We start from the raw sequence: 12,809 nt of genomic DNA, 5'->3' as shown, positions 1-12,809 counted from the left end.
ATCTATAGCACTAACTGATAATATTAGAAAATAAGATTTCATTTCTTAAATTATTTTTATCCTTATTTTAAAAAAATTTTATTATTATGATGTTGGTTAACAAAACCCAGTAAGTTTCAGCTGTACGTTTTAACAGTAAGGCATATATATATTTACATTGTGTGCTCACCACCCATAGTTCTACTTCTTTCCATCACCACATATTTGACCCCTTTTACCCTTTTTACCTTTCCCCCTCCCGCCTCCCTTCTGGTAACCACTAGTCTATTGTCCATGTCCCTTGTCTGTTTGTCCTGTTCCTTGTTGCTTTGAGGTTTATATCCCACATATAAATAATATCATATGATTTTAAACTTTTTCTGTCTGGCTTATTTCTCTTAGCTTGATTATCTTGAGGTATAAATAGCAGTATTTCATCTCTTCTTATGGCTGGGTAATATCCCATTGAATATATGTACCACCACTTCTTTATCCAATTGTCTATCATAGGAAACTTCGGTTTCTTCCATGTCCTGGCCACCAGGAATAATGGTGCTATTAACATCAGTGTCCAAATATCTTTTCGGATGCAAGATTTTAAGTCATTGAGGTAAATGCCCAGCAGAGGGATTGCTGGGTCATGTGGTAGGTCAATTCTTAGTTTTTTGAGGAACCTCCATACTGTTTTCTATAGTGGCTCTACCAATTTGCTGTCCCACCAGCAGTGTATGAGGGTTCCTTTTTCTTTGCATCCTCTCTAACACTTGTTATTACTTGGCCTGTTGATAACAGCTATTCTAACAGATGTGAGATGGTATCTCATTGTGGTTTTGATTTGCATTTCCCTGATTGCTAGCGATGCTGAGTATTTTTTTGTATGTGTGTTGGCCATTTGTATATCTTCTTGGGAGAAATGTCTATTCAAGCCCTCTGCCCATTTTTTTGATTGGACCGTTTTTGTTGTTGTAATTGAGTTGTATGAATTCTTCGCATATTTAGGATATTAGGCCCTTATTAGATGGATTGCTTACAAATATGTTTTCCCATTTAGATGGTTGTCTCTTTATCTTGTTGATGGTTTCATTTGCTGTGCAGAAGCTTTATAATTTAATATAGTCTCATTCATTTATTTTTGCTTTTACTTCCCTTGCCTTTGAGGTCAAATTCATGAAATCTTCTCTAAGTCCATGGTCCATGAGTTTACATCCCATATCATCTTCCATGCATTTTAATGTTTCAGGTCTTATATTCATGTCTTTAATCCATTTTGATTTAATTTTGGTGTATGGTGGTAGACAACAGTCTAGTTTCATTCTTATGCAGATGGCTTTCCAGTTTTCCCAGCACCATTTATTGAAGAGGGTTTCCTTTCTCTACTGTATGTTTTTGGCTTTTTTTGTCCAAAATTATTTGCCCATATAAATATGGGTTTACTCTGGACTCTTGATTCTATTCCACTGGTCTGTGTGTCCGTTTTTCTGCCAATATCATATAGTTTTGATTATTGTTGCTTTGTAGCATAATTTGAAGTCAGACAGAGTGATACCTCCAGCCTTGTTCATTTTTCTCAGGATCACTGTGGCGATTCTGGGTCTTTTATGTTTCCATACAAATCTAATGATTTTTTGTTCTATTTCTTTAAAAAATGCCAATGGGATTTTGATGGAGATTGCATCAAAAATGTCTAATACTTTATGTAATAAGGTCATTTTAACTATGTCGATTCTTCCAATCCCAGAACATGAAATATCTTTCCATTTTTTTGGATCTTCTTTGATTTCTTTAATAGAGACTACAGTGTTCATTATATAGGTCCTTCACATATTTCGTTAGATTTATTCCTAGGTATTTTATTCTTTTTGTTGCATTTGCAAAAGGAATCATTTTTTCCACTTCTTTTTCTAACACTTCATTATTAGATTATAGGAATGCTATGGATTTTTTAACATTGATTTTGTATCCAGAAACTTTACTGTATTTGCTTATTGTTTCTAGTAGTGTTCTTGTGGGATCTTTAGTGACAATTTGACCTCTTTGTTTCCTATTTTGACATCTTTTATATCTCTCACTTGCCTGATTGTACTCACTGGGACCACCAGTGTCATACTGAATAACAGTGGCTATAGTGGACATCCTTGCCTTGTTCCTTATCTTGGACCGTTTTTAGTTTTTCACCATTAAGTATAATGTTGGCTGAGGTTTTGTCATATATAGCTTTTATTATGTTAGGTACTTTCCTTCTACACCAATTTTGTTAAATGCTTTGATCATAAATGGATGCCGTATCTTGTCAAAAGCTTTTTCTTCATCTATTGATATGATCAGATGATTCTTCTTTTTTAATTTGTTAATATGGTATATCACATGAATTGATTTGCATATATTGAATCATACCTATGCCCTGGGATGAAGTCCACATGATCATGGTGTATAATCTTTTTAATATGTTGCCGTGTTCAGTTCACTAGTATCTTATTTTGGATTTTTGCAGCTGTGTTCATGAGAGACATCAGTCTGTAGTTTGTGTGTGTGTGTGTTATCTTTACCAGATTTTGGTATCAGGGTAATATTGGCTTCATAAAACGAGTTAGAAAGTATTGCCTCCTCTTTGCTTTTTTGGAAGAGTTTGAGGAGAATAGGTATTAAATCCTCTTTGAATGTTTGGTAGAATTCACTGGTGAAGCCATCTGGTCCTGGACTTTTACTTTTTGGTAGGTTTTTGAATATTGTTTCAGTTTCCATACTGCTGATAGGCATATTTAGATTTTCCAGTTATTCTTGATTCAGTCTAGAAATGGTGTATCTTTTTAAGTATTTGTCCATTTCTTCCATGTTATTAAATTTGGTGTTACATGCTTTTTCATAGTGTTGTCATATGATTCTTTTTATTTCTGCGGTATCTGTTGTAATTTCTCCTGTTTCACCTTGATTTTCTTTCTTTGTGTCCTTTCTCTTTTTTCTTTAGTGGGTCTAGCCAGGGGTTTGTCAATTTTATTAACCTTCTCAAAGAACTAGCTCTTCGTTGCATTTATTTTTTCTATTTTTTTTTTTGTTTTCAATTTCTTTCAATTCTGCTCTGATTTTGATTATTTCTTTCCTTCTGCTGACTTCAGGCTTCATTTATTCTTCCTTTAGTTTTTTAAGAGGAAGTGTTAGGTTGTTTATTTGGCCTCATTCTTGCTTTTTAGGTAGACCTGTAATTATATGAACTTTCCTTTTTTGACTGCTCTTGCCATTTCCCAAAAGTTTTGATATGTTGTACTATCATTATCATTTGTTTCTATGTATCTCCTGATCTCTCTTTTTATTTCTTCTCTGATCCAGTTATTCTTTAGTAGTATGATGTCCACTATAAGGCCACATATATTTGTGGTTCTTCCCATTTTCTTTTTACAGTTAATCTCCAGCTTTAAAGTATTATGATCAGAGAATAAGGTTGGTATGATTCAAATTTTCTTATATTTGTTGAGGCTATCTCTATGTCTCAGTATGTGGTCAGTCCTTGAAAATGTTCCATGTGCACTAGAGAAGAATGTATAAGCAGCTGTTTTGGGATGAAAGGCTCTGTAAATGTCATTATGTCTAATTGGTCTAATGTGTCATTTAAGGATCTAATTTCTTTATTGGTTTTCTGTTTGGATTATCTGTCCATGTCCAGCAGTGGGGTATTTATGTTTCCTACAATGATAGTGTTTTGGTCTGTTTCTTTCTTTAGTTTTGTTAATAACTGCTTTACACATTTCAGGGGTCCTTGATTAGAAGCATAGATATTAATAAGTGTTATGTCTTCTTGGTGTGTGATTCCTTTTACCATTATGAAGTATCCTTCAGTATCTTTCTTTACCTTTTTTATTTTGAAGTCTATTTCATTCAATATTAGTACCGCTACTTCTGCTTTTCTCTGAATGCCATTTGCTTGAAATATCATTTTCCACTCTTTCACTTTGAGTCTACATTTGTCTTTGTAACTGAGATGTGTCTCCTGGTGGCAGCATTTGGTTGTGTTTTATTTTTTGATCCAATCTGCAACTCTATACCTTTTTATTGGCGAATTCAGTCCATTTACATTTAAGTTGATTATTTAAATATGAGGCTTTTTTATAGACATTTTATCTCTTGTTTTCTAGTTACTTGGTGTTTCCATTGCTTCCTTGTCCTGTGTGTCTTTTTTTTTTTAATTTCGATTGGATTTTCTGGATTTTTGCTCTTTTCCTTCTTGTTTTATGTTATATACTTCGGTTCTGAATCCTTGGCATGTGGTTATTATTATGAGTATGTAGAGGATAGTTATATATATATATAGTATATACTATATACTATATATATATACTATATATACTGTATAGTATATACTGTATAGTATATATATATACTATATATATATATAGTATATATATATATATAACTATCCTCTACATACTCATATACTATACAGTATATATAGTATCATTACTATCTTGCATAGCAAATCTCTTCTTACTGTATAGTATATACTATAGTATATAGTATATACTATACCATATATATAGTATATATAGTATATACTGTACAGTATATATAGTATATATAGTATATACTATATAGTATATATACTGTATATACTGTATAGTATATATATATAGTATATAGTATATACTATATATACTGTATAGTATATACTATATATATAGTATATAGTATATACTATATATATAGTATATAGTATATATATACTATATATACTGTATATATATAGTATATATAGTATATAGTATATACTATATATACTATATATATACAGTATATATAGTATAGTTGTCCATTTTCTTCTGCGTGTGCCTTATCTTCTTTCCCCTCTGTGAAAGCAGAAGTAGCAGTACTAATTTGGATCTTTGAATCTTTTCTTTTTCTGTTGTTGTTGTCTCAGATTGTCCCTATGTATGCTACATGTTCATTACTATCTTGCATAGCAAATCTCTTCTTACTGTTTAAGCTTTCAATGCCCTGTTCTTAGTAAGGGTTGCACTCCTCTGCTTCTATCTCCCTCCTAGTCCCTTTACTCACAGTTATGTATTCTTTTATCATTTTGTTTTAGCTGCACTTACCCCTTTCGGTATTTCCTGTAATGCAGGTCTTGTCGTGGAGAATTCTCTCAATTTTTATATGTCTGGAAAGGTCTTTATTTCTTCTTCATACCTAAAGGAGAGTGTTGCTGGATACATTATTCTCGGCTGGTAGTTCCTTTCATTTAATAGTTTGAATATGTGATTTTACTCCTTTCTACATTGTAAGATTTGTGCTGAGAAGTCCGATGATAATCTAATGGGTTTTCCTTTATAGGTTACTGTCTTCCCTGGCTGCCCTGAGAATTCTTTGTCATTGATTTTTTGATAAATTTAATATAATGTGTCTTAGAGAAGACCTTTTTGGGTTGAGATAATTGAGTGTTCTGTTGACTTCTGGTATTCCAAACTCCAGCTCATACCTTAGATTTGAAAATTCTCAACTGTTTGTCTGAAAATGATTTCTAATTCCTGCTCCTTTTCCACACCTTCAATAATGCCCATTAATCTTATATTTCCTCTCCTGATGATATCAGCTAGTTCTTGTATTTCTCTTTCATTATTCTTCATTCTTTCATTTCTCTGGTCTTTTTTCTGATTTATTTCTAGATTTCTGTCTTCAATATCACTGATCCTTGCCTTCATTTTGTCGACTCTATTTCCCAAGCTTGCTATTTGCTTTTTCATCTTTCAGTGCGTTCTTCATCTCCAGAAGTTCTCTCCTGTTTTTTGTTTGTTTGTTTGTTTTTGAGGTTTTCAATCTCCTTGCTAAAAAACTCATTCTGCTGATCTAGTTTTTTTTCAATTCTTGGAATTTTGATATGACTTGCTTTGGATCCCATTGAATTTTTTCAGAAATACCATCCTGAATTCTGTGTCATTTAAGTAGCATATTTCTAAGTTTTTAAGCTTATTTTCTGGAGATTTTTCTCTTTCTTTCTGAGCTGCCTTGTTACCTCGGTTGTTCATGTTTTTTAATGTATTATTTCTCCACCTGGGCATTAATGGAAGTGTATTCTGCCTTTTCCAGAAAGAAGGTTAATTATATAAAGGGCTGTCTTTATCCTGTTGCAAAGAAGGCATTTTTCATTTTGCTTCCAATAGGTGGAGTCTGAGCCTGTTGGATCTCTGCTTTATATAAAGTCTTAAAATGCCTTTTTTTTTCAAATTATTATTACAACTATTTGATCATGCTCACTATACTCAGACTCAGTCCTTGTTAGTGTTAGGGACAGTTTGGTAGCATTTGCTCAGATTCCCCTGTGGCTCCGTGGTGTTTGGCCTTGGAGGATATGTGTGGAGGGGCTCTCTGGGTTGATGGATGTGGGTTGTGTCTCGGCCTCGCGTTTTGCAACTGTGGCTGGTAATAATCAACTGTTGCTTCTTTGCCGTATCCATTTCTCTGCCATCCCCACTTCACTGCTTTCTGCCCTTATCCCTGGGTACCGCCGCTGCATGGAACTCACTGCTCTTCCAGGCAGGGCTATTCAGGGAATCCACTGTACCATCTCTACTCCCCTGTCTCCTTCAGGGAGCTCCGGCTGTGAGAGGCAGCTTCTTTGTTTCTCCCAATATACCTCCCACTTTCGTGATTCTGTCCTGTGGTAGCTTTTATTCACAGGTCCCACACTCAGACATGCTGGTATGCAAGTTGGGTGTTTTTTGTTAAGTTTTAGAATATCAGCTCATTGTTTTTAGGGGAGAGATCTGGGGACATCTCTTACTCTGCCATGTTTCTGATGTCACTCAGAAAAATAAGCTTTCAAATCAGTGACCTTAGCTTCCACCTTAAAAACCAGAAAAAAGAGCAAATAAAGCCAAAAGTATGAAGAATACAAGAAATTTCAAAGCGTGGAAATCAAAAAATAGAAACAAGCAAAAAATTATAAAAAAATGAAAATAAGTCTGTTCTTTGAGAAATGCATATTATTTATAAACATCTATTCTGGCTGATCAGAAAAGAAGACATAACAATTAGCATATGGGAATAAGAGAAATAACATAATAGATTCCACAGTTATTAAAAAGATAATGCAATTATGAAGACATTATACTAACAGATTTGATAACTATGATGAAATGGATAAATTCCTCAAAAGACAAAGCTACCAGATTTCACTCGATAAGAAATAGCCACAATAGTCCTGTATATATTAAAGAAATTGAATCTGTAGTTTAAAACCTTCTCACAAAGAAAACTTTGGGTCCAAATTGCTTGACTGGTTAATTCTACCAAACATTTGGAAAAAAATAATGCCAGTTCTACATAACTAAAGAGAAAATTGGAAGAGATGGGAATACTTCTTAACTTATGTTACGAGGCCAACAGTATCCAGATTCTAAAACCAAAGACATTGAAAAAAAAAGAAAATTTCAGGCCAATATCCCTTATGAACATAAACAAATATTTTTAACAAAATTATAGCAAATGGAATCCAACAATCGTTAAAAATGCTAGTACTTACACAAGTGGTGTTAATCCTAGAAATGCCAGGTTGCTTTAATCTTTAGAAAGCAATGTAATTAGATTTCAGAATAGATTAAAAAGAAAAAAAGGCATTCTGAATAAATACACAAGACTCATCTGCTAAAACCCTATTTCTATTTCTAATGAAAACCTTGAGCAAATTAGGAGATAGTGAGAACAATGTCAGTATTCTTAGGGCTGATATTCAGTTGGCACACAGAAGTGAGGCTGTTCCAGTTGTAAAGTTGTAACAATATTCCTACACTTCTGTACTGGTTGGTGAAGAGGTTCTTCCCTGAGCCTTGACTGCCCCCTGATTGCTCTGTTCACTGTCCTCTCAACTGGGACCAGCTATATAGCCTTTGCACCCTCTAGGCAGCTAAATTTCTTGAGAACCCCAGCCCAGCCCTACATCACTGTCCTTTCTTATTGGTTACTGCTTATCCATAGTAGAGGTTAAATATGTTAAATATCATCTCTATTTATATCTGTATCAACCTGGACATTTAGTTGTGAAATCGCTTAGAACTAATCACTAGTTAATCATACAGTTTTAGCTTAATAAAACCTTGTCTAAAACTGCTGAGGACACAGAAAGCGTCATGTTATAACTCCATACTCTGAGGGCTTATGAGCCAAAGGAGCCAGCGGAGAAGGATAGCACCCATCCTCTTTCTGCTTAGACCTGGCCTCTTATAAAAGGTTAAGGGTTGATGTTTTGATTGTGTGTCTAGGGAAAGTCATGGATCTAAATGGTTCCTACAGTTTTTGAAGGAGGAGTAGCTTATGGTGAAGGACTGGCAGCCTGAAATCTGAAAGGCTGTGGGTTGGAACAGCTCTAAGGGTAAACCACTGTCTTTGAGTCTTTCTAAGTAGTCGGCCATTTAATGAATGTGATTGATTTTGTGTACCAAGTTGGAAGTTTATGTGGGCTATAAACTCAAAGTATAAATCCATGTATGATGTTAAAATGTATAGTCAACTAGAAGAAAAATTGCTCTCTTGCAACAATTCCAAAGTAACTGGTTGAAAATGGAATACTGATTTCACTTATCTACGTGAACCAATTTTATGTTTATAGAACTATGCAGATTGTTCAATAATCAATATTCTTAAAAGATTGGAGATAAACTGTTTGAACAAACATTCACTGTACCGCTCTCTATGGCACCACCAGCACCCCACAACAACAATCATTTAGAATAAACTTTATGCCTTGGCCTGTTGAATAAAATAAGTGTCGTTTTGTTTGATCATTTGATGAAGATGAGAGAAAAATTGTAAATGTCTAATGCTAACAACATTTGTCTTTGAAAATGTTGCAAAAAAATTAGAAATTTATAAAAATAAAAATGCAAGTAATTTTACTTGATAAAGAGAATAAAGAAGATTAAAAAGAAGATGTACCTTGGACTGTAGTACATCTTTAGATTTCAGAATAGCCATTTGATCAATCTCACAGTCTCTTAGGTGAAAAAAAAGGACTGTATGGTGAGGAGTTGCTGTCACGCTGCCTGTGAACTGCCCTGGGCAATGAAAGGATGCAAAACTGTGCCTTTAGGCTGGAGAAATATGTGAGACTTTTTTTTCAAGATGGTTTACCCTTGTACCTTGCTTTTTACCTTTAGGGCAACATTTTTATATTATTCCCCAAGTCAATTATGTTTGTGGTAATGTTTCTGATCCAGACAAATTCATCAATTAATAAAAAAGAAAAATTCTACAAGGCATTCTGTTGTTTGAAACATTGAATCAATTCTCACTGACTTTATTAGAAAATGTAATCAACATATTTCGAAACACTATCCAAGATTTGCATCAATTGAGCACCTGGTGACCTTTATTGGAGAAAAAGCATAAATAAAAGTTAACCTCCATTTTACAGAATTGTGTGATATGTGTCAATTGATCAGTTGTTATAAAGAACTTGACATAAGAATAAAAACAACCTAGAGAGCAGATAGAAGACGCTTCTTTCATACTTTTACAGGGAATGTCTTCTGGGTTTTCGAATTATTGCAAATATAATTAATAATGTATTAATAATTTTTTATAGTCCAGTGACTATAATTTTCCCATTCTTGAATTTGATGTAAATGGAATCTTACAGTGTGTACTCAGTGTTCATTTTCTTTCACTCAGCACGTTTTCAGAGTCAACCATGTTGTTGTGCGTATTAACCTTCCAGTCCCGTTTATTGCTGAGCAGCAATATAGATATACCGAAACGTATTTGCTCATTCACCAATTGATGGACATTTGAGTTGCTTCCAGTTTGGGGCAATATGAATAAAGTTGTTGCTATGAACATTTGTGTACTAATTTTGTGTGGACATAGGTTTTTATTTCTCTTGTGTGAATTCCTAGGAGTGAGATTTTCTGGGTTGCAGAGTAAATCAGTGCCAAACTGTTTTCCGAGTAGTACTTCATTTTACATTTTCATGAGCAATGGATGGGAGTTCTAGTTTTTGCACATCCTTAACACATTTGGTATAATCAATCTTTTTAATTTTAGTCATTCTAGTAGATGTGAAGTTACTTGATTGTGGTTGTAACTTTTCTTTGATGACTAATAATGCTGAGCATAGTTTCATGTGCTTATTGACCATTCACGTATTTTCTTTGGTGACGTGTCTTATTAAATCTTTTGCCAAGTTTAATTGGATTGTTTGTCTATTAAGTTGTAAGAGTTCTTTATTTACCTATAGTGTTTGAGTCAAAGCTAGGAGGGAAAGCAAATTTGGCTGGATCCCAGCAAGCAACTGGGGAGAATGGTGAGGCCAGAGAGATATGGGCAAGGGGATGAGATCTGGCAGGACTTGACGTACAGGTAAGTCTTTGGATTTATTACAATTAGGTGGGATAACACTGGATGATTTTGAGTAGGGAGTGGCAAACCAGGCTCACATTTAAGGGACCACTTTGACAGCTCTGGGAACGGGCCAGGGGAACTGGAGCGAAACTGGATCCACTGGGGGGCTACTGCAGCAGTTGGACAGAGAGAGAGAGACTGCTCAGGTGCAGTTCTGAATGACCTTTCCCCACATTTGTTCCTATGTCCCAACTACATAATTTCAGAGGTGGGAGACTGAGCGAATTCTTTGATCTCTACAGAGCATGGCTCACTTGAGTTTGTTACCTGGAACACACTTTACGGAGGATTGAGAGAGGGCTGACAATGATGGTTCATTAGCTTAACCCAGTGGTCACAGTTCTTAGTTGTACTTGAAATATTATGTTTGTGTGTGTGTGTGTGTGTGCCTCTTTGATTAGTGTTTCCTTTCTCCATCTTGGCTATGATCTTCATGAGAATGAGAATGTTATTTCTCTTTTAACTCACTAGCATATCCCCAGTTTTGGCACAGTGCCTGCCATGTAGACTTTTTTTAATGTGTTATTTTTTTTATTGGAGAGAGAATGTGTGTGTGTGTGTGTGTGTGTGTGTGTGTGTGTGTGTGTGTGTGTTTAAGAGAGAGAGACAGAGGCAGACACAGAGACAGAGGTGAGGGACAGAAGTGAGAGAGGGGGAGACATACACGGGGGATGGTGACTAGGAGCACACTGCAAAGAAACAGGGGTTTACTGAGAGGAGAATGCCTAGAACCTGTGCATGTGTTCTTTTCTACCTTCCCAGTTAGATCTATCACCAAAAATCATCTTTATCTTATCTAAAATGACCTATATGTATTTTATTCTATACTCAAATAAACATTATTCCTGGGGAAATTTTAAGTAACTCACAGCAATTCAATTTTTCCTTCCTTCCTTCCTTCCTTCCTTCCTTCCTTCCTTCCTTCCTTCCTTCCTTCCTTCCTTCCTTCCTTTTATCCTTCCTTTATTTTTGGTAGTTTATTTTTGTTTTTAAATTAATTAAAATTTTAGTGGCGACATTGGTTAATGAAATCCAATAAATTTCAGCTGTACATTTAACAGTAAGGCATATATATATATTTACATCTTGTCTGCCTCCCAGAGTTAGATTTCTTTCTGTCACCGCATATGTGACCCCGTGACCCCTTTTACCCCATATACCTTCCCCCTCCCTTCTGGTAACTGCTAGTCTATTATCCATGTCCATGTGTCTCTGTCCTGCTCCTTTGTTGCTTTTAGGTTTATATCCCACATATAAGTGATATCATGTGATTTTCAATTTTTATCTGGCTTATTTTGCTTAGCTTGATTATCTTGAGGTCCATCCATGTTGGTGCAAATGGCAGTGTTTCATCTCTTCTTATAGCTAAGTAATATTCCATTGTATATATGTGCCTCTATTCTTTATCCAGTTATCTATCCTAGGACACTTTGGTTGGTTCCATGTCCTGGCCAACATGAATAATGCTACCATGAACATCAGCGTGAAAATATCTTCTCAGATATGGATTTTTCAAGTCTTTGGGGTAAATACCCAGTAGAGGGATTGCTGGATTATATGATAGATTGATTCTTACTTTTCTGAGGAACCTCCATACTGTTTTCCATAGTGGCTGTACCAATTTACAGTCCCAGCAGCAGTGTATGAGGGTTCCTTTTTCTCTGCATCACCTCCAACATTTATTATTACTTGTCCTGTGGAATATAGCTATTCTAACAGGTGAGATGATATCTCATTGTGAGTTTGATTTGCATTTCCCTAATAGCTAGCGATGTTGAGCATCTTTTCATATATTTATTGGCCATTTGTATGTCCACTAGGGAGAAGTGTCTGGTCAAGTCCTCGAGCAATTTTTTTAATTGATTTTTTTCTTTTTTGTGCTGTTATCGAGTTGTATGAATTCTTTGTGTATTTGGAATATTAAGTCCTTATAAGTGGCATTGCTTGCAAATATATTTTTCCATTTGGATGATTGTCTTTTTACCTGTTGATAGTTCCTTTGGCTGTGCACAAGCGTTTTAGTTTGATGTAGTCCCATTCATTCATTTTATCTTTTACTTCCCTTACCTTTCAGGTCAAATTCATAAAATTCTCTTTAAGTCCAAGGTCCTTGAGATTAGTTCCTATGTTTTCTTCTATGCGTTTTACTGTTTCAGGTCTTTTATTCAGGTCCTTAATCCATTTTGAGTTAATTTTGGTGTGGGTTGATAGACAACAGTCTAGTTTCATTCTTTTGTAGGTGGCTTTCCAGTTTTCCTAGCATCAATTATTGAAGAGGCTTTCCTTTCTCCACTGTACTTTTTTGTTGAAAATTATATACGCATATAAAGATGGGTTTACTTCTGGATTCCGTTCCACTGGTCCATGTGTCTATTTTCCTTGCAATACTATGCTGTTTTGATTACTGTCACTTTGTAATATAATTTGAAATTGGGCCTCCAGCCTCATTC

The sequence above is a fragment of the Rousettus aegyptiacus genome, unplaced genomic scaffold (assembly GCF_014176215.1).
Source record: "Rousettus aegyptiacus isolate mRouAeg1 unplaced genomic scaffold, mRouAeg1.p scaffold_m13_p_3, whole genome shotgun sequence".
Classification (NCBI taxonomy): domain Eukaryota; kingdom Metazoa; phylum Chordata; class Mammalia; order Chiroptera; family Pteropodidae; genus Rousettus; species Rousettus aegyptiacus.
The sequence above is the reverse complement of the archived record's forward strand: the minus strand, read 5'-3'. Positions refer to the sequence as shown.